The sequence below is a fragment of the Diabrotica virgifera genome, chromosome 1 (assembly GCF_917563875.1).
Source record: "Diabrotica virgifera virgifera chromosome 1, PGI_DIABVI_V3a".
NCBI classification, from domain to species: Eukaryota; Metazoa; Arthropoda; class Insecta; order Coleoptera; family Chrysomelidae; genus Diabrotica; species Diabrotica virgifera.
In genome coordinates, this window is record NC_065443.1 from 217,039,187 (window position 1) to 217,063,378 (window position 24,192).

At 31.8% G+C, this 24,192-nt stretch overlaps 1 protein-coding gene across 1 annotated transcript in view; it reads left to right on the forward strand.

Annotated features, from left to right (window-relative positions):
* The first annotated feature begins 1,087 nt into the window (after positions 1 to 1,087).
* LOC126882408 (lissencephaly-1 homolog) overlaps positions 1,088 to 24,192 on the forward strand; it is a 179,280-nt gene continuing 156,175 nt past the window's right edge. Inside the window, exon 1 of the mRNA XM_050647353.1 lies at positions 1,088 to 1,255. The gene's annotated coding sequence lies outside the window, so the exon portion shown is untranslated. The remainder of the gene's footprint in view (positions 1,256 to 24,192) is intronic.

Sequence of the window (24,192 nt, forward strand, 5' to 3'; positions counted from 1 at the left end):
CTTTAACAAATATTTTTCTATCAAACACACGCTAAACATATCAAAATAGCATGTACCAAAATATACAGTCACTGCGCACGCTAAATAATAACGTCACTGGCTTGATGAAGTTTAATTCGCGTGTACATACCTAACTTTTTTATTTGCGTACACGTTAGCGTGTACCTAGACACAGCGAAATATAACCATAATAATAACTAATGTAAAACTATGTGACGTCACGGGTCGTTTGAACTATTTTATACCGCTGAAGACTTTAAATACGTATTTCTAAGTTATTACGAGTTTTTGAAGCGTGAAATTTTGGAAATCTAATTTTTAAACAAAACTGAACATTATTATGTAATAAAAAAAATTGTGCAAGTTCCCTATTCACTTTTTGTAATTTTGTATATATCATGTTAACTAATATTTGTTTTGCTAACCTGAATATATACTTTTATATACATCAGTCGGAAAAATGAAAGAATAAGGCTTTTCATTCACAGTCATTTGTTTCGAGCTTCTGTCATGTGTCACATAATATTAATATATCTACGTCATACGTTATTGGTATATACCAATGATACAAACCAAAGACGTATGGCGTAGATATATTAATATTATGTGACACATGACAGAAGCTCGAAACAAATGACAGTCGATGAAAAGCCCTATACCCATGAACGATCACATCAATCACTTATTTTGTATTTGCTGTCTTTTTCTATAAATAGCAAACGTTTGTTATAGAAAAAGTTAGCAAGTACAAAACAAGTGATTGATGTGTTCGTTCATGGGTATTCTTTCATTTTTCCGACGTGTTTTATTACAATTAAGTTTGAAACATCTGAATAGTTTTGCTTCCCTTCCCCTTCCGTTAATAAAAATATTTTCTGTCAAACAAACAACAAACGACAAACACACATATCAAAATAGCGTGTACCAAAATATAAAGTCACTGCGCATGCTAAATAATGACGTCACTGGCTTGATGAAGTTTAATTCGCGTGTACCTAACTTTTTTATTTACGTACACGTTAGCGTGTACCTAGACACAGCGTTTATAAAATTCAAATCTGGGGGAATTGACTATTCATGTTGGTAGCTCTGTTGATTAGTCATTCAAAAATGTTGAATTTTCATATTTCATGCGCATTGTATTCGTGTGGATTGTGGTAGTTGGTAGTGTTGGTGTTTTTTAATATCTGGTTAAAGTACGTAGACTGTAATAATTTGTGAAATTCTACCTCTGTGTAATTTCCTTGGAGGAAGTGTAAGTACTATCTTTAATCCTTATGAATCATTTGCAAATATTAAAATAAGATGAGTGTTAACAGCATAATGTAGTACAACAAAATCTTAACCAAAATGGCCGATATCGATTTTATCTTTAGAGTTGAAAATCGTTTAGAGGGTATTGTGAAATTTGAGAGATTCTCATAGGCACAAAGAAAGAAAAACTCGAGAGATATCAGAACTATTTTTGTACACATTTAACATTATTTAAATACGTTGGGAAGGTAATTTGTTAGGATTTGACAGTTAAAACTACCTGCCAACCTTCTGCTTTGATACATTCTTATTTGTTGTTCTTTAACCTTTGAATAATTAATCAAGAGTTATAATTAATTCCAAATTTGTTACTAATTATAATTACATATGAAATAATTTGCATTGTGAAGATGATACTATTATGAAACGTCTGCATAATGTATGCTGGAGGATTAGTTTTGTCCTTAACGAAAATCTATGTAAATTTGTCACATATTGATTCTGAATTGCTTATATAAATATATATGCCAGCATTTTGATTATCTTCCTGCAGAAAGACAATACATATGGGGTCTTGGAAGAGTTTTGCTGATGGTATCAAGGTTATTTGGAGAAATTACAGTTGATGTCATATTTTGATTGATTCATGGGCCTTGTGGATTGATTCATGAACCCTATGTAGGACCAGGGTTTATTAGTTGAAAATTGGACAGCCAATATAGAATTGAATAAAAAAAAAGAAATTGTAGGAAGAGACAATTGCCAAAGGTTAATGTGGAAGATTTATGTTTTTCTAAAAAGCATAATTTTTATTTTCTCTGTGTATTTGGCATTCTTCCCTTGAAATATTGTAAAACAGATTGTAGAGGTACATTTTCAAACAATAAATATTTTTTTGTTTCTTATAAATATATTTTTTGGCAGCATCACTACTGGTTAGCAGTAGAAAGTGCATAATATGTCTAGGGCATTGTACATTGTACACAATAAAAAATTTTAATTAGAGCATTTTTCCTCATAACAGTAATAAAAACACATTCGCTACCAAGTGACTCATATATGAGCCACATCGATTTTTCCAATAGACCAGCGTCTCACGTGTGAGCCGGTGATCGCATTGCACATAATGACAATTTAAAAAACTGTGGTCTGTGAGGACGAAACTTAAACACCCCTTGGTAGTGAACTGGCTAAAAAAACCATTCAATAATAATTTCTTTTTTCCTCTCCACCTTCATTTTCTTTGAGAGATGTATAATTGGTTGACAATTACAATACTCTAAATCAGTTGTTCCCAACCTTTTATGTCTGGCGACCCACCTTATGATGTTTTTTCATATTCGCGACCCATCCCTCACCCATGATGATATATATGAACATTATTCAGCTACCGTAAGAGCCACGTCTCAACTCACCTGAAATCTGCCCGCGACCCACCTGTTGGGAAACGCTGCTCTAAATGGATAACTCTAATGGATGCTCTAAATGCAATCCATGATGTAAAAAAAGATAATTTGAAAAAAGTAATCTATTGTGATAGTGCTTTCACAATGTTAACGAATAAAATGACAATTGTAATTCTAGGTTAGAAATTTGTTAACAACATAAATATAAATATTTTATGTCATTGGTATACTTAATTCGCTCTATCGAGATTCATTTTGACACTGACGTTAGTAATTTCTTTTTTGAAAAGTTCAGAAGTGACTGGAAATTACTACAAAACCAACGCACCTGCTCATATCCAATATTATTAATAGTAAACAGGCATAAAAATAACATAAACCTTACGCCAATCAATAATTATTTATTCGCACCATTATAATGTGTATTAATAACAAATGAGAAAATTATTTATTGTACAAAATAAAAATATTTTGTAGAAATAAACTTCACAAAATTTTATGAGATTAGTAGACACTCCCACTATTTCTAATAATTCTTCTTTTTTAGCAGTTAATAGTGTGAGGTAGGAATTTTTGTGTTGTATGTTTCCTATTCCGAATGTGTCAAAAAAAATCTCACGAGAGCGAATGTAGTATATATTCGGACATTGTATAGTGAAATGTATTCTATATTTATTTTTTCCTTAAAATATTTTAAATGTTAATATTCTGGCAAATATTTATATAAATATCGATATTTACATAAACAGAAGATAATTAATCTGACAAATGTCAGATTTAACTAAAATGTCATGCAGTGATTCGCGACGTTTTATAATCTTATGTGAGGTCAAAATTAATCACGCAGTGAAAAAAGGGTTTGGGATAAACTGTAATTATCTTCCTTATCACATTCACGGACACAACTGCATATGAAGTCACTTACTCCATAAGAAGATGCAGCTGCATGTGAAGTGTGTCAGGGAATGTGTTAAAATGAAGTGAACTGTTGTGTTCGGATAAACATGTTTTAATTTTAATACTTACAGTTTTCCAGCCTTCTAATTGATCAATTTTTGTTTTATTATCAAAATAATCAGTTAAAACCATGTAACCTTTTTTTTTGGAATAGGTAATAAATATGATTTTTACTGATGAACCCAATTACAGCACATTTACAATATTTAATTTTTTTAACAAGTTGATTTTTTTCATTGATATTAGAAAATGACATTCTTCACAGAAAAACGAACTTTTCTATTTGTAAACAATATCAGCAGACATGACACTTGGCAATGTGGAGAGGGTATGAGTCCTGGTTATCCCATTACACTATGATAATATTGTTGATAATAATTTGGCAAGTATAGTAAAACCTCGATATAACGGACTTCAGATATAACGGACAAAAAAATCCGGTTAAATGTGAAAAAAATTCAAAATGTCTCTGCATTTTGCAAAGAATTCCAATAAAATTTTTATTATATCATTGTGCGGACACATTTCTAATTATAAAAAAACAGCAAACTTCAAAAGTGCAAATACAACTTAAAAAAGGTTATTTGATTTATTTTAAACCTATTTTTATATAACGGACTTTCGGCATTAACGGACACCCCGTCCCCCCATTTAGTCCGTTATATCGAGGTTTTACTGTAATGAAAAGCGATTGCCATCATTAATTAGAATAAGGAATTATTCGTATAAAGATATTATTTGTACAGTAAACAAAAACAAAGAAAAATATTGCTGACAAGTAATTATGCCTAGCTTCTCACTGTACAATAAACATTGCCATCATGAAGAGTCATATTCTTTTATTTATTTATTTATTTATTTATATACGGGATTACCCCCATTACAACACATACAGTATAAAATCAATCTCTGTAATATCTACTAAACTAGAGTAAAATAAATCTTAATTACATATTAAACAAAAATGAAATATTAATAGTTATCCATTACACATATTACATCTATTACACAAATCAGTTCAAATAAACAAAAAGTACCTGTCAAGCTCTTTTAATCCGATTCTTAAAAGCAGCCAAGGAGACACCAAACATTTCCAAGTTATTCTCGTTTATAATTGTTAGTGTTCGCTCAATGGGTGAATGCATACCATAGTTTGTTCGATGAAAAGGTATATAAAACAAATCAACATGTCTGAGACTTCTGGAGGGAACATATAAGTTAATAGATTGGAGAAGTTCAGAACAACAAATTAAACCATTTATTAATTTAAACACAAATACCAAATCAGAGTTATCTCTTCGAGTTTTTAATAAATTCATGTTGAGTGTTTTTAAAATATAGGTATAATCATGATTAGTAATGCGTATGTTTAATTTGTATGCACAATATCTCAAAAATTTATTCTGCAATATCTCCAACATAGTAGAATGAACTTGGTATTGTGGAGACCATACAATAGATGCATATTCCACTTTAGATACAACCAAAGCATAATATACCGTTCTTAAAGCCCCTACAGATAGTCTCAGACAGTTGCGAATGATAAAGCCCAAAGATTTTGATGCATTTACTGTTACACTATTTATATGTTGCACAAAACGCAACTGCTCATCAAATGTGACTCCTAAGTCTTTTATTGTTTTAACATAAGACAATTCATTTTCATTAATTGTGTAAGAAGTATCATATTTGTTATTACCCCTAAAAAAGCTTATATAACATAACAGCATTTAGCAACATTTAAATGCAAAATATTATTCTCATACCAAATACTCAACCGGTCTAAATCTTCTTGAATTAATGTTACATCAACATTTGAATCTACGGATTTAAATAATTTCAAATCATCTGCAAACATCAGGAAATCGCAATTTCTAAAACATTCTGATATATCGTTCACAAATATATTAAATAACAAAGGTGAACAGTGATCTCCTTGGGATACTCCTGATGTCACATGAATTATAATTTAATTAAAACAACCTACTCTCACCTGCTGTGTGCGATCTCTTAAAAAGCTATTAAACCATTGTAAGGATTGATGACTGAAGCCAAAAGCATTTAATTTTCCCAATAAGATGTTATGATCTACTCTGTCAAATGCCTTGGAGAAGTCAGTATAAATAGTATCCATCTGACTTTTATTCTCCAACGCGTTTAATATTTTTTGTTCAAAGGGTACTAAATTTGTTACCGTTGATTTATTCTGAGAAAATCCATGTTGATTGTGTATTAGACGCTCTTTACAATAAAATTTTAATTGATCGTGCAATAGTCTATCAAAAAGTTTTGGTATAGAGGATTGTTTACAAGCGCTTCGATAATTTGTTATGTCTTGTTTATTACCTGATTTAAAAATTGGGCAGATATAAGAGTGCTTCCATAAAGTTGGGAAAACTGATGTATTTAATGATGACTCAAAAAGAAGATATAAAGGATTAGTTAGTGAATATATACAGTTCTTTAGAAAGTAATCGGGAATACCATCTGGACCACTGCTTAACTTATTGGGTAGGGATAAAATGTTGTTGAAAATATCTTTCACTGATATTGAAAAATTAGGTATAAAAAAGAATGTGTGTGTACTTTGTACGTACGTAAGAAGTTATACTTTTATTATATGATTTTTTTAAAATAAATATACTTTAAACAGTTTGTTTTAATTTTTTTTAAACACCAAACTAATTTTGTGCTTACCGCTTTCAAAAAAATAAAAAAAAAGTATAGGATTGCACTGGATTCGAACTCAAGACCTCTCGATCTTTGGTGGAATGCTATACCAAATAGGCTACGACGACTGTGTCTGTATCGGTTCGGACGTACCTAATGACAATTCACGGAAACAAACAGACAAGGTGAAATATAATAAAGATAGGTACAATAAAATGTTTTAATAATACTAATCTTACTCCTAAAGAAGACACATCCAAAGACACAAAAATTATAATAAATATATTTACTAAAAACACTAATATATTCTTTTTACACCTTTTCTTGCACTGATATATTTATACATAACTAGAAAGATTTAGCAACTAAACGCCATACTGTCTGTGTGCGCATGCGCACAGTATTATGAAATTTCACTCTCAATCACGCCTAAAGAAGTATAACTTCAAAAAGATTGTTGTTTCCCTTTACTTCCAAGTTATTAATATTTGATTGTGGCGAATAAACTGTTGAAAAAAATTGACGGAAACAGTTTGCAATCTGTTGTCCGTTTGTTGCTATAGCATTACCATAGTACATACTGTGTTTGGTAAATCATTTGATGCTCTCTTACTGTTTACAAACTGCCAAAAGTACTTGGGATTACTGCATAAATTATGATTTACTTGATTCAGATAAGTGTTATAACATTGATTTGATAGATCCTTACATAATCTCCTAAGTTCTGAAAATATCACATAATCCTCTTGATTACAGGAAGCTAAATAATTTTTATGAGCAATTTTTTTCTGTACGACGAAATAACGCAAGTTGGCATCAAACCATTTTGGATAACTAGAAGTTCTAAATCTTTTCAACAGTACAAACAATGATAGTGACATATTAAGTATGTTGTAAAATTCTGTTAAAGCATCATCAACATTTGACAAATTCAAATGGTCTTCCCAAGGTATCATTGAAAGATAGTTATTGAGACCTTCATAGTCTGCGTTTACAAAATCGTGATAAAATTCAGTATATTCTAATGACTTACCTCGACGTTCACACAAACTAATATTGTAAGTGTAACTTATGTGATGATAACTATTTTTAAAAATCGGATCTGAAGCTTTTGCTACTTGTAAATCACAAACATTTGTAAATATTAAGTCTAAAAACACATTTCTTTCATTTGGAATATTAATCATCTGGAAAAAATTCAAGTACCCATAAAACTCAGCTAAGTACAATGCATGTGAACCTTGAGGACAATTCACCAAGACACCTGATTCATTGTTATCCCATGAAGCTTCCGGAAGGTTGAATTCTCCGAATATATATGTCTTATGATGATTATACCTTTGGGATATATCTTCGACTGATAAACAGTGTTGTTCATATATTTGTTCTACGGATTTTGGTGGAATATATACCCCTCCAATTATAAAATTTTCTTTACCAAATGAGCATAAAAGAAAAAGTTGTTCAATAGATTTGTACAAGGGTTTCAGCACAATTACCTTAATGTAGTCTTTAACAACAATCAAAATACCTCCTCCTCTTGACTTATAACTATTATCACGATCACATCTAAAAGTTCTATGTGAAGGTATTTTAATTTCACTATCTAAAATATCCTCGTGTAACCAACTTTCAACAAATATAAAAATGTCATAATCAGAACATAAAATATAACTAATCAGATCTTGAATTTTTGTACGAAGTCCTCTGACGTTCTGACAATAAACTTGTAATGGGGATGAGATTAGTTTTTTCCTTCTTTCTTGAATGATTCAATTTTTGGTACACCATTTCTGTATTTTATGGCAATGTCTTTTTTGCCTTTATTTTGTCTGTCTTTTAATTCTTTCCAAGCTTTACTGAACATATCCCTTTGCATATTTGTTTGATCACTATTTATTTTGATTGTTGAGTTCTGTAGTCTTTTCTTATTCCTTAAAATGTCCTTAACAACACCATTATTGGAAAAAATAGCTCTAAGTGGACGAGACTTACTACCCGTGTTCTTTCGTACTTGAACAACCTTCACTAAATCCTCCAACGCTTCATCTTTTCCCATTTGCTTCATAATTTCCTCGACTTTGGCTTTGTCTTGTTTTATCCTATCTTCAATATTCTCAGAATTCAATTCGGGAACATTGAATAACATAATATTGTTAGATTTTACAATTCTATCATTTATTTCTATGAACATTTCCTCAAATGGCAAACCTGGCGCATTGTAGTTGCATTTCAGTTCATCAATAGTCTTCCTTAGATCACAAATCTGATTATCCTTTTCGTGTAAGGATTTTTCATTGGCACACTTAAGTTTCTCTACCTCAATTTTTAGATCTTCAACCATAGACTTCAAAATTGGTACTAACAGTAAACCTTGCTCACAATCCTCACAGAAATATTTTAATTTCCTAGTATCTGCTGCCAATTGAAGACATCTTACTTCTGTAGCTGTTATACTGGCACAATTAATATGTAGAGCCCTCTTACATCCATCACACTTGAAAGAAGTCTTATCCTCTGCAGCATCTTTCTTGCATAACAAGCATTTGCCCATATTTGAATATTCAACAAAATGTCAAAAATAAACCCTTTAATAAAGATAGTAAGTCACTTCACTGGTATATGGTAATTACTTATCTATCACTATCAATTTGTCCTAATTGCTTCAAGTTTTTGTTTAAAAAAGAAAAACTAAAGGTACAAACTTTGCATTGCAGTTATTGCAATTTACAGACAAACAAATTGTTTTTCATGTAAAACAACAGTTTTTTAGGAGCAATTGCTAATTACATCCATCGAGGTTGATTTCTAATTTTAAACTCTAATGTTTTGGCAATGCTCTGACATCGGATATCTTGACTGACATAAGCTTGTTTTTGTAGTAAAAAGGGTATACATTCAGGTATTGAAAATAAAGATTCCCTGGCACATCTAAACATTTTTTTTCCTCAAGTTGTGCATAATTCATGTATTAACTTAATGTTTTCACTATCAAATTAGGATAAAAAAGAAACCTAAGTACATCAGCAATAACACCTTGACTGCGTTTAGAGATATTTATAAACTTACATTAAGTGTGTTACGAGGTATACAGTAGCCGGGCCGAAAAAGGGCAAAAAAAATTTTTGGGAAATTTTAAACGGGCTAGTAAAAAAAAGTTTTGTATGGTAGTCCTAATACTGTGTACCAAACATAGGCCGAATTAAAATATTTTTGACCGGGACCCCGGGGGCCTAAAAAAATTATTTGTTTTTGCTTTATTTTTGGGGCGGGCTAGTGTCCAAAATATTAATATCGATGGTACTATCTCGTTAAGAAATTTTCATCATGATTTAAAAAGATTTAACCAGCCCCCAGGACTAAAAGTATAAAAGAGGGGTAAACAATTCATATTTATTTACTATTTTTGCGCTGTGAACTGCGCAGCTCTTTGCTTGAATCAATATTCGGCACGAAATGTTGTTACATTGAACTATTATGGACATATTTAACATTATTTTGTATATTATTATTTATTTAACCCAGAACTCATCACGATGAGGTAGCTGCATGGCGAGTTCCACCCGCTGACTATGAGATGTATGTAATCTTCTGCATCGAAATTGATTTAGGGATTTGGGATACTATGAAAACGCAATTTTTATACCAGCCTTCCTATATTTTAAAATTTTTCTGACAGCAACCTCTCTAATACGTTAACATGAATCTGTTAACATACAAATTTAAATGACTTCCGGGTGTGCAAATTAAGCACTGTCTTGAATAACTTTATTGATAATTGATGAGACATTACTCAGAAAATCTCTCGAGGCCTGTATTAATTTCCATAGATGCCTGGCACCATATTTTAATCTTGGCTGAGTTTTTATCCCAAACCTCATACGAGAATATACTTGTCTTGTAATAAAAACTCAGCTAAAATCTTTAAGCTTTCACAAGGATCAGTTGTAGCTACATAAACTCTAAGAATGCGGTTCGCTGTCGTGAACCAACGTGTTTGTGCCATCTTCTCTGGACTTCTCTCTGCCAAACTTTGAGAATATATTCCACCTCAAATTATTATTATTATTATAATTAAAGGAAACTATATAATTATATAGTTTGAATAAATACTGTTGATCTGGACTTAGATCATTTTCGTTTACAAGAGGCAGGATAGCTTCTATGGGTTTAAATTTAATAACAGGCATTTTTTCGCAATTGGGAAGAGGGGATCCAATCAGCTCAGAATATGAATAGGGACCTTTTGTGTGGGCATCTAGTTTTTGCAGCAAATATCGCAAGGCAAGTTCAGTAGCGTGCAACGGGCATACATTCCGCTGTAATGGTTTATGCACTTGCCTTTCTATAATTCCAATGATTCCACCTTCCAGCCGTATTGACATTTGTACCATCACATCCCATAACACTTAAACTGTTTAGATCTATATTACAGCTTTGTAAATAATAATAAATATTCCTTCGACAATATCTATGATACGAGACTGGCTGAGAGCTAAGTACCCAAAATATAAATTACCGGATCCTTCGATTAAAGCTATATGGTCTTCAGTTTCATAATTCGTCTCGCGTTTCCGAAGACCATGGTTTGATATTTTCTTTCATCACAGTATAGCCCTTTAATTGACTTGTTTAAATTTATATTCTCGCGCTGGAGTTGCCGTCTGTTTTCCTTAACTCCTCTCCGAATTTTATTTTTGTCGATGACCAGCGCTGTATTATCTCTGAAAATTTAGTTTAGATCTTCTAAAACGGCATTTAAAAGCTTAAGTATTTTTTCCTGTCGACTGTATTATCTTTCTTTCGCTTAACAATAGAATATGACAACAGAAGCTTTTTTAATAGCTCCTAGCATTTTTTTAACAAAATAAAAATCCTTTAAGGGCCTGGTTAATTACTTTTTAAACCGGCCCAAATTTGATATAGGATTATATAAATAGTAGTTCCAACGTTTAGCCACTAGCCTTGTACAACAATTTGAAAAAAAAAATTTGGCCCAAAAAAAAATTTTAAGGGCCCGGTTAGTTATTTTTTAAACCGGCCCAAATTTGGTATAGGATTATATAAATACTAGTCACAACTTTTGGCAACAAGCCGTATAGAAAAAGTAGAAAAAAAATTTTTCGGCCCGGCCTAGTATACAGTATGGTGTATGCTGCAAATGAAAGGAATAAATCCGTTATTTCGTAAACCGGCGACTTAAAGGAAAAATCCCAAGACAGGTCGATTTTTATATTTAAATTATGATATTTTGGCATATATGACATACTAGTGACGTCACCCATCTAGGCGTGATGACGTAATTGATGCTTTTTTTAAATGGGAATAGGGATCATGTGATACCTCATTTGAAAGGTTATTCAATTCTCTATTCAGCAATATAAACATTTACATAATTATGTATACAGGGTGTCCAAAAAAACTTTTGTATTTAAATTATTTGACAAAAAAAGAAGAATGTATGTAATTTATTTAATTTAAAATACAGTAGAACCCCGATTATCCGGGTGCGGATTATCCGTGCTGCGGATTATCTGTGCTATGATTTTCTATTACTCAAGTTGCGTTTTTGAGGTTTTATCAAAATAGTGTAATCGTAAATCACTTGACGGAAACTCTATATGATGAAAGAGAGACTCATAATAATATGTAAGCACTACGAGCCTAGTAGGCCCATGGCTTGATGTACTATTCTTTTCCACTCCCTTTTGTCAGTCGCTTTTCTTTCCCAGTTCCTTACGTTAATTCTTCTCATATCTTCTCTAACTCCATTACTCCATCGTGACCTCGGTCTTCCTCTTCGTCTTTTCCCTGCCAGTGCACTAGATAGTACCATTCTGGGAATTCTAGATGGAATCATCCTCTGCACATGACCCAACCATCTAAGTCTTTGCGCCTTAATTACTGCTAGTATGTTAGGATCTTGATGGATCTCAGTTAGTTCCTTATTTGTTCTTCTTACCCATTGTCCATTTAGGTTTTTCGCATCGAAGATTTTGCGCAGTATTTTCTTCTCCCAAACTAATAACAACTCTTGGTGTTTTTTGTTGTGACCCATGTTTCAGAAGCATACGTTACTATCGGCCTTATTATGGTCTTGTAAGTTCTTAGTTTTGCTCTTCGTGATATATTTTTACTTCTTAACAACCCATTAAGAGCAAATATAGCGCGGTTGCCCGACATAATTCTCTTTTGTATTTCTTCTTCACAGTTAGGATCTCTTGTGAAGACAGTTCCTAAGTACTCAAATCTCTCAACTTCTTCGAATTTATACTGTGTTCCCTTCGCTGTTGTCATTGTTATGTATTGCCCCCGAACGAATTGCTTATTTGTCCATTCCATATACTTTGTTTTTGCTTCATTTATATACAATCCTTTGGTTGCTGCCCTCTCCTCGAGTCTTATAACTGTTTCTATAAGTTCTATTTTGCTCCTAGCCAAGATTACCAAATCGTCTGTGAATGCCATGCACTGATGTTTTTTGTGATAGATCAGACCTGTTCTATTAATGTTTGCTTCCTGTATAACCTTTTCTAGTAATATGCTAAACATTATAGAGGATAATGGATCACCCTGCCGCAGTCCTTGTTTGACCTCAAAGCTTTCTGTTATAGTATTGTTTATCTTGACTTTATTCATTGTTCTTTGGAGAGTTAATTTTATAATTCTAATAAGCTTTTAAGAAACGTCCATGTCTTGCAATACTGTGAACAATTCGAGTGAACTCGATCGAAAGCCTGTTTAAAGTCAATGAAAAGAACCATGGTGTCTTTATTATATTCGTAACTTTCAGCCTGTACTTCTCGTAGTGTGAAGACCTGATCCACAGTATTTCTGCCTTTTCTGAACCCACTTAGATATTCTCCTATGCTTTTATCAACCTTCATTGTTATTCTGTTTTTAATATGCATAGCCAATATTTTATACGTTATGTTTAGCAGGGCTATGCCTCGATAATTCTGACAATCAGCCATATTTCCTTTTTTGTGAATAGAACACAGTATTGCTTCTGTCCATTCCTCAGGTAGTATTTCTTGTTCCCATATATTATTAATTAGTTTATGGATTTTATCTACTAACTGATTTCCTCCAAATTTAATCATTTCAGCCGTTATGTCGTCGCTTCCTGGGCTTTTGTTCATTTTTAATTTATCGATGATATTCTGAATTTCGCTTATAGTCAGAGCCTGCTCTTCACTCTGTTGATTTTGTATTTCATTTACTAGATCCTCTGTTTCCTCGTTCTTATCGTCTGTCTCTTCAGGTCCATTTAGAAGCTCATCAAAGTACTGCTTCCAGCGTTCTAATATCTCTGATTCACCCATAATCATTTCTCCATTTTTGTCTTTATAATGTACAGTTTTCGGTTGGTGCCCTCGTTTCTCATTTTTTATCCCTTGGTACAGGTTCCTAATTTGATTATTTTTGTAGCTTTCCTCTATATTTTTCAGTTTAGCTTCATAATGTTTCCTTTTTTTTCTCGTAGTATTTTTTTGGTTCTATTTCTTTGTTTAGTGTAATTTTCCTGCGCTTCTCTTGTTCCTTGAGTTATTATTTTTAATCGTAGCTTGGCCCGTTCTTCCAATGATTGTTCACATTCTTCATCAAACCATTCTTTTTGTTTTTTCTTTGTGTTGTCATTGGTGCTGGAAATAGCTGCTGCTTCTTTAATTACATCTTTTAATGTTCCCCATGTGCATTCTACATTCCTTTCATCCACTATGCTCTCTAATTTGTTGTTAATATTTTGTCCACACAACGTTTGCTCACATTCTGTCTGTAATCTGATTGGTTTGTTTCTTTTGTATTTTAATCTCTTTTTGTTTGGAAGAGTTGGTACTAATTGTTTCATCCATATTCCGACCGAATAGTGGTCTGAGTCCATATCGGGTCCTCTATATGTTCTCACCTTTGTTATGCAGTTTTCTTCGTTTTTCTCAATTAAAACATGGTCAATCTGGTTGACTGTATGGCCGTCTGGAGATTTCCATGTTCCCTTTATAAATGTCCTTTCGTTGGTGGTACATACTTTTTATTATAAGTCCCTTTTCTTTGGCAAAATCAAGGTTTTCTTTGGTTTTATCAAAATAGTGTAATAATAAATCACTTGACGGAAACTCTATATGACGAAAGAGAGACTCATAATGAAAGATTTATTTTTTTCTGTTATTTTTTATGGTAGGTACATATATGTATGTGTATACGTACATATGTATTATACATAAGAAATACATGTTCGGATTATCCGTGCTTTTCAATTATCCGTGCCACCCTTCGGTCCCGAGGAGCACGGATAATCGGGGTTCTACTGTACATTATACTGTTACCCGAAAATAGAAAAAAATGTTTATTTCACAAATAAAAATTGGTTTTTGATTAAATTCAATGTTCAAGCCAGCTCCCTCCAGCCACCACTTGCCTCTCTGAAGTTTGAACATTTAATTTTAGCGAAAAGCAATGTTTATCTGCGAAATAAACATTTTTGTCCAATTTGTGACAGAAGTAAAATGTATTTTTAATTAAATAAATTTAATTCTTCTTTCTTGTGTCAAATAATTTAATTTAAAAAACATTTTTTGGACACCCTGTATAAATAATTATGTAAATGATTATATTGCTGAATAGAGAATTGAATAACCTTTCAAATGAGTTATCACACTACGGGCCGGTTGTTCGAACGCTAATCAACAATGATCATTATCAAATATTTAATTACTGTCACCAAAACTGTCAATGTCAACTTTGTTTGGGTTGCTGAAAACATAATTAATTACAATTATGAGATTTATTATTAATTATGGTAATAATGATTGTTATATTAACTGATTATAGACTCCACAGACTTTTTAACAACCCAAACAAAGTTGACATTGACAGTAATTAATTATTTGATAATGATCATTGTTGATTAGCGTTCGAACAACCGGCCCTAAACCTATTCCTATTTAAAAAAATCATCGATTACTTCATTACGCCCAGACGGATAACGTCACTAGTATGCCATATTATATGGAAAAAAAAACACAATTTAAAAATAAAAATCGACCTGTTTCGGGATTTTTCCTTAAAGTAGCTGGTTTACGAAATAACGAATTTATTCCTTTCATTTGCACCATACTGTATATTTATGTCCTGTAGTGAACCTTTGCCACAATGTGTTAAAAACACAGTCGATGCAGCCAACCATTAGTGTAATACCGTGGAACCTCGATTATCCGTCTCTCCATTAACCATCACCTCTGTTAACCGTCAGGGTGCATACAGACGTTGTATTGACTACATAAGCAAAAATTTTAATGTAAAAAAATAAAAAAAGAGTTAATTTGATTTGTGATGAGGACACAAACGGCTATCCATTCCTGACAGATAAAGAAATCGTTGAAATGGCAACAAAGGCGGACCAAACAGATTCAGAAGCTGACACAGACTTGAAATTTGACTGTAGATATGTTGATGAACCTATTGTAATTGACTTTTCAAAACCATAATAAATATATACCTACATATTTATATGAATGACATATTCATTTTAGACAGGAGTGTATTAAACTCCTTCAGAATTTTTGTTGTTTTCACATAATTCAATTTGAAGTCATTCATCCTGAAAGAATCCCTACAAAAATATCACTTCTCAAATTCCTCGAAGACAGTTATCGGCTTAAAATTTTTAAGTCGTTATTAGTTATGGAATGAGAGAATTATTGTTAATGCTCTTTTTGTTCTGAATTCTTTTGTTTGGTTTCATAATCGATAGTTCTGTAGAAATCGATGAATGTTCTGTACTGGTTTTTAAACGACATTATGTGGTTTAGTTGTGCCTTTTACATTTCAGCCATTAAACATAAATGTACCTAGTAGATTTTTTAAGATAATAAAATTTATTATTATATTTATACTCTGGGCTAATTAGCAAAATACAAGGAAAAGTTATTTACCAGCAATTTTATTGCTGGAATCGAATCTTATGACTGTATACAGTGCTAGTCAAAAGTCCGTACCCCCCTCAAATCTTTTGAACGGTTATACCTATAATAGTGAAATTTGGAGGGAGGAAATAAACGGACGTAGACTTCTTAACTAGTCATGACAGGTGACGTAATAGTGACAGATGACGTTACAGAGCCACTGTGATCGATAATTTTAAATGGGACCCTATAGCAAGTGATACCTCGTTTGAAAGGTATTCAAAATACCTATTTAGTCATACAAATTTTTTTGGGTTTTAGTTGATTTTGATTTTGGTGAATAAATTAAATGAATATAATATTTTAGTTTCGCATTTAATTAATAAAAATTCAAATGTCCGCCTATGGTTTTTTTGTCAAAAAGGTTGACGTTTTTCAATTCTCTAGTAGTTTTTACGTCAATGTCAACCTTTTTGACAAGTAATTATATGCGGAATTTTGAATTTTTATTAATTAAATGCGAAACTACAATTTTATATTTATTTCATTTATTCATCAAAATGAGCTTAAACTCAAACAAAATTAGTACGACTAAATAGGTATTTTGAATACCTTTCAAATGAGGTATCACTTGCCATAAGGTCCCATTTAAAATTATCGGTCACAGTGGCCCTGTAACGTCATCTGTCACTATTACGTCACCTGTCATGACTAGTTAAGAAGCTTACGTCCGTTTATTTCCTCCCTCCAAATTTCACTATTATAGGGATAACCGTTCAAAACATACGAGGGGGGGTACGGACTTTTGACTAGCACTGTATATTAATAATATAGGTATGCAAAGTCCGCAGATAGTGTGCTACTTTTTTTATAAACAAATGGCGCCCGAAAATCGTGTTTTTCCCGATTTACTTCGACGAAAATTTTCCCCGGAAAATGCGGGTTTTTCCAACAAAATCTTTAATTTTCAACTAAAATTTTAGATAAGTAATTGTTTATCAGTAATTAAATATCTTGGTAATATAAAAGCTCTTTCGGTATAGATTAAAATTCCAGAAGCCGATAGAAATTGAATGAACAGTTTAGCAACAATTGAATTGTTAATTAAAAATTTACGGTCGCTCTAATAACCACAATAATTATGAAACATAAGAATAATTATGATTTTTGTATAAAAAGACACTGTACCTATCTAATGTACTTTACAGAATTGAAATTGGACTATGTAAGCGACCTTAGGAATATTTGAAAATTATAAACAATTTTTTTACTTATAAACAAATAGAATATCTCGGGAAATATTAAATTAAATTAAATCATGAAAACGGTATTAGAAAAAAAGCGGCAGGACACTTCTTCCAAAAGAAAAAACTTTTAATTGTGATGAGTGGTTCCTGAGATACAACCGGTCAAAGTTGACCGGCATTTACGGCAAAGATATAAACAATAGGATCATAATTTTTAAACCATCACCTTTTCATGTTTGTCCTCTTTCTCCACACCAATTTTTATATCTTTAAAATAGTCATAACATATATTATTATAATAAAAACTATCGATATTACGAGTGAAAATTGCCAAAAATAGCAAAATTCCAATCAAAAATTAGGTTGAAGAAAATGTAATCTCAAAGTTCAAAATCGGTATATGTTAAAAAAATGCATTTTCTCGGCTTCCCATGGAGCAATTTTCTTCATTCTTTTTTTGTTCCGAAGTAACTCGAGTAGAGCCATCTAACTAACGCATTATTAAATGTCAAAGTTGCTTTTGTTTTGTTATAATAGATTAATTTATTTATAAAAAATTTTTTAAAAACACAAATATTCTCATTTGAAAGCTGTGTAATTATTTAAACAATATTTATTTAAACAAATTAAAAATTTTGTTATAACAAATAAATTAATTTATTATAACAAAACAAAAGCAAATTTGACATTTAATAATGCATTAGTTAGATGGCTCTACTCGAGTTACTTGGGAACAAAAAAAGAATGAAGAAAATTGCTCCATGGGAAGCCAAGAAAATGCATTTTTTAACGTATACCGATTTTGAACTTTGAGATTATTACATTTTCTCCAACCTAATTTTTGATTGGAATTTTGCTATTTTTGTCAATTTTCACTCGTAATATCGATAGTTTTCATTATAATAATATATGTTATGACTATTTTAAAGATATGAAAATTGGTGTGGAGAAAGAGGACAAAAATAGAAAGCTGATGATGGTTAAAAAATTATGATCCTATTGTTTATATCTTTGCCGTAAATGCCGGTCAACTTTGACCAGTTGTATCTCAGGAACCACTCATAACAATTAAGTTTTTTCTTTTAAAAGAAACGTCCTGCCGCTTTTTTCCAATGCCGTTTTCATGATTTGATTTAATTTTGATCCCGAGATATTCTATTTGTTTATAAGTCAAAAAATTGTTTATAATTTTAAAACATTCCTGAGGCCGCTTAAATAGTCCAGTTTCAATTCTGTAAAGTACATTAGATAGGTACAGTGTCTTTTTATACAAAAATCATAATTATTCTTATGTATTAGAATTATTGTGGTTAAGCGACCGTAATAATAAATCCGTTCCAGCAATAAAATTGCTGGTAAATAATGTTTCCCAAAAATGGCCTATTCTCCGATAATCTGCCCATATTATTAATATAGGTAATAAATAGACGCACGAATGGCTTCATATAACAACATGAATACCAGATTAAAATATATTCCCATGTCAGTAGAAAATTACAATGAACAATGAGGACGTGTAAAACAAATTGCAAACAACAATATATACGAATCAAAGTTAGTAGATAATTTACTTAATCAAAGATTATACAAAACATCAATCAGTTCTGCATACTATAATAATAGGAATATCAGGGTTTTTGACATATAAAAAGGTTCAACTAATAAAGCAGCAAAATTTCTAAATAAAAAAGGTATCAACCTTTTACTTTTCAGTGTCGGGACTACTCCAAATTTCGAAATTAATATTCGTATCTATAACAAACAGATAGAACCCGTACAAAGATTCCAGTATCTTGGTTGCTGGATAACAAACGATCTAGACCAGCGGTTCTCAATCTGTGGTACATGTACCACTGGTGGTACATTTCATTATTTGCGGTGGTACAAAAAACACACAAAAACTTAAAATAGTAGTACATAGTAAGTCTTGATTATGCAATCTAAAAATATAGAAATATAATAAAAGAAAGTTTAAATGGTACATGACTCAAAAAGATTGAGAACCTCTGATCTAGACCACGAGGTCGAAATACGTGCTCGTATAGAGTACGCTAGTAGTCCAGGGTCATAAGGTTTTCCCATGACACTCGAGCAGCCAGGGTACTGAAGCGTTTTTTCGACAGGTAATACCTATAAAAGAGCAAATTGTAACTATTTCCTGCGTAGGATCTGGCGGCCATTTTTATTTATAAACAATTAAGTGTCAAAAAATGGCATTTTTCCCTTTTTTTATATTAAGCGAATAAAAATGCATTTATTAGTAATAAATAATTATGCAAAAGTATCGTAAATCTTTCCTTATAAACTTTTTATTTTGTTATATAAGAAATTATATATACACTGCGCGTCATAGAAAACGGGCACCCTAAAAAATGGGTCATTTTTGATGTCGCGTATCTCCTTAACCTGTTGTCCGATTTAAGTGATTTTTTGAATATGTTATAGCTTTATTCTTTGTCAATATCTCTGTAATAATATTTTTGCTAAACAGGTAAATTTTCATTGTATACAGGGTGTACGAATCAAACTGTGTTTTTTTTTCTCAAAGTTCGCAACACCCTGTGGAATATTCTAGCCTTTATAAAATACTGAAATTAAATCCCGACTATAGCCTCAGGTTTTCTGAACATTCTGTTTTTAGATTCATTCTCTTATGTTGGATAATACAAAAGTTATGCACTTTAACAACTAGTCATCTTCTTCATCAGTATAGGTTGTTTGTAAATAAGTGCGACAAACTTTAAGGGGCAATTCTGCATGAAAAAATAATGACCGTTTGCTTAATAAACTTATGTCCGCAAATGCTTCGTTTCCGAGATAGGGGATGTTGATTTTTTTTACAAACTGACGATTTATTTTATTGCCCTAAAACCGGTGGAGACATGCAAATGAAATTTGGTAGGTTCTAACAGATAGTTATTGCGAATTTTTTGACTTGCAATCAAGAATTTTATATTCACTATTGGCGTGCATACGGGTAATATGACCGATCATATTACCCGTATGCACGCCAATGCTGAAAATACAATTCTTAATTGTATGTCAAAAAATGTGCAATACCTACGTCTTAAAGTCCACCAAATTTCATTTGCATATCTCAACCGGTTTTAAAGCAATAAATAAATCGTCAGTTTGTAAGAAAAAATTCAACATCCCGTATCTCGCAAACGAAGCATTTGCGGACATACGATTATAAAGCAAACTGTCATTATTTTTTAATGCAGAATTACCCGTTAAAGTTTGTCGCACTTGTTTATTAACACCCTGTACTGAAAAAGAACATGGCTAATTGTTAAAGTACCTAACCTTTGTATTATCCAACATAAGCGAATGAATCAAAAAACAGAATGTTGAGAAAACCTGAGGCTATAGTGGGGTTTTAATTTCAGTATTTTATAAATGCTAGGATATTCCACAGGGTGTTGCGAACTTTGAGAAAAAAACACAGTTTGATTCGTACACCCGGTATACAATGACCTGTTTAGCAAAAATATTATGATAGGTATATGGACAAAGCATAAGGCTATAAGATATTAAAAAAATCACTTAAATCGGACAACAGGTTTAGGAGATACTCAACCTCAAAAATTACTCATTTTTAGGGTGCCCTTTTCTATGACGCGCAGTTTATTTATTACAATTTTGTATCAGTTATGATATAAATAACATTACTTGGTAGTTGTGCACTTAAAACAGGGTAAAAAAGTTAATTTTTTTGGAACAAGTTATCCAAAAAGTTTATAAGGAAAGATTTACGATACTTTTGCATAATTATTTATTACTAATAAATGCATTTTTTATTCGCTTTTTTTAAACCAAGTTGAAAATATAGCTCATGCTCTTTCAGTTGACACCTGTGTAATGGTTCTAACGTCATGTTTTTCTGACTTATGTTATTGCAAAAAAAAATGCTCTCTGGGATAAACAATTTGAATAAAATTTAAACAATTGAATGAATCGCTTTGAAATTTTTATCACATATTAAGCACCAAAGAACCATCATTTGACAAAAATTTCAAACCTGTACACTAATTTTTACAACAGTTATTGCGAAAATAATTTTTTTTGCAATTCCGACCTTTTTTCGCAATTATATTAACAATAAATGAGTATATCAAACTTTGTAATATGTCATTTTAAAGCTTCTTCCATAATCTCAAAGATATTTGTACTAAAAAAATCATAAGTTTCACTGTTTTCCATTCATTTGAAAAAAAAGGGAAAATGCCATTTTTTGACAGTTACATAATTGTTTATAAATAAAAATGGTCACCAGATCCTACGCAGGAAATAGTTACAATTTGTTCCTATAGGTATTACTTGTCGAAAAAACGCTTCAGTACCCTGGCTGCTGAAGTGTCACGAACGGGGTATATTTTTGTCTTATTACCCTGGCCTATAGGTCTGCTTTTCAAAGAATGAAAAACTTCCTTATAAACTCTACCTTATCGTTAGATATCTGATATCAATTTGTAAAAACATTCATTTATTCCGTATTGCTATACGGAGTGGAAACATGGTCTCTCGGAATTACAAGTATGAGGCGTATCTTTGAGATCTGGGTTTTTCGAAGGATGCTGAACATCTTTTGGACAGAGCACGTGACCAACAACGAGATGCTAAGATGAATGCGGACTGAGAAAGAACTAGTAAAATTTTGTAAAAAAAAACAGAAAAATCAGTTATCTAGGACATATTTACAGGGGAGAAAGATACAACTCTTTAAGACGCATAATGGAAGGGAAAGTGGAAGGAAGAAGTGATCCAGGAAGAAGAAAATGGTCATGGCTGAAGAACGTAAGACTGGACAGTCATGGAACGTGACAGTCATGCTGGCCACTCACTTACGGATATCGAAGAGGCCGAGCGACTGACAGGCGGTTAATTGAAGCCAAAATCACCACATACACGCAGTTTTCGTAAAGGCGTTGGCACGCTCGATCACAAAACTGCATGTGTGGCGTCTCAACTGCAGTTCATTAACTTAACTACTTAAATAACGGCCTTCAGTCCATGGCCTGCATGTCATGGCCTCTTCGATATCCGTAAGTGAGTGGCCAGCGTTAAGACACTGGACAGTCAAGATACAGAGCAAGTTGCTGTAGTTATAGCCAACCTTCAGTAATGGAAAAGGCACCTTAAGAAGAATTAAATACCAAAGAAAAATCTAAAATAATAAAGAAAGCGGAATCAGTTAATCCGTTCACGAGAAAATCAACTATGAAAATGAGCATAATAATTTTAGGTGATGCAAAATTTTTCGATTAAGTTTATGAAATAGATTTTTTTATTCCGAATTTATAACAGAAAACAGCAATTCTCATAACGCTTGTTAGTTGTACTTAATATTTCATGATCATTCCGGTAAATATTCCAAAACAAAAACATATTCACAGACATTTAAATTCTTAAGAGCACAAATAAACGACAAGACCACTATTTTCAGACAAAACCTCTCCCCTATTCCAAATTCCGGCGACATCCTTTTCATATTCCATGAAATAGAAGTACATTCTTCCCTTCGACCAGACTTCTAGACTGCAATGGTTTCTTTTATTTTCGGTAGGTGTTGAATCGTTGCCAAAAATCGTCGGATTCAGATGCACTCGAGTATCTATCTCTGTTCGTTCCCTCTTCACACACGCTATTCTAAAATTGTTTCAGGTCCTCACATGCGTGCGTTCAAAAATATTTTTAGTACTGGAAAGCGGGATATTAGGAAATAAGAGATTTGATAGCTTACCTGTGATGTTTATGCTTTACTTAATTGAAAACATGTGATGTAATATTTCCAATAGTCTGTATTAACGTGGTGTTACTTCGTCATATTATGTTGTGGTTATATTGATTCTAATGAGCTGTAGTCCAGGGCGCATCTGTTTTGAGATGGACGTTGAGACGTGACTCAAATTTTTTTGCAGAAATTGTTTGAAAATAACTCAAATAATAATATTTGAGTTATGATCCCACTCAAAATGGTCCGGAACATTGTTTAAATAATCAAAATGTCAAAATATGAAGGAAAAATTCGATTTTTTTATTGGTTTTTTGATTATAACTTTAAAACTGTTCATTTCTGAGAAAAGTTGTACTGTAATTAAATTTCCTACAATACAGAATTGGTTAATAATTTAAAAAATAGTCACCCTTGTTGCAAAATAGCAATAATTGCGAAAAAAAACCATACAAAAACAAGTATTTGCATTTTACGTTTTTCCACCATTTACACTACACTTACGACCTTCATATTTTACCCAGAAAAACTGTATGATATAGTAAAACAACGTTGTAAATTTCATTAAGATCGGTTTAATAGATTTTGCAAAATAAATTTTTGCAATCCAGCTTTCGCAAAAAAAAATCATTTTTTTTTAAATGTTGCAGGACTGAAAATAAAGCAGATAGCAAGTTGAATTTTTTTTGCTTATAGAAGTGTACTGTACCATTCATTTGCAATTTGCAAAATTAAAATCGATTAATTACCACGGCGTCAGGGAATTTTTTAAATAATCATTAATTTTTGGTGCTACGCACATGACAGCGGTGTTCGATTCACACAAGTAAATTTCCACCAAAATTTCTTCCAATCTTTATCTAATATATTATTTTGTTGCTCTATATTTTGTTGAATTTAATATTTTAATTCCACAAAAATCAAACTAATTTTATTATTGTTTGTGAAATATTATTTAAACAATTGCATGTGTTTAAAAATAATAAACTTTTATTCTCTAAGTTAAATATATATGAACA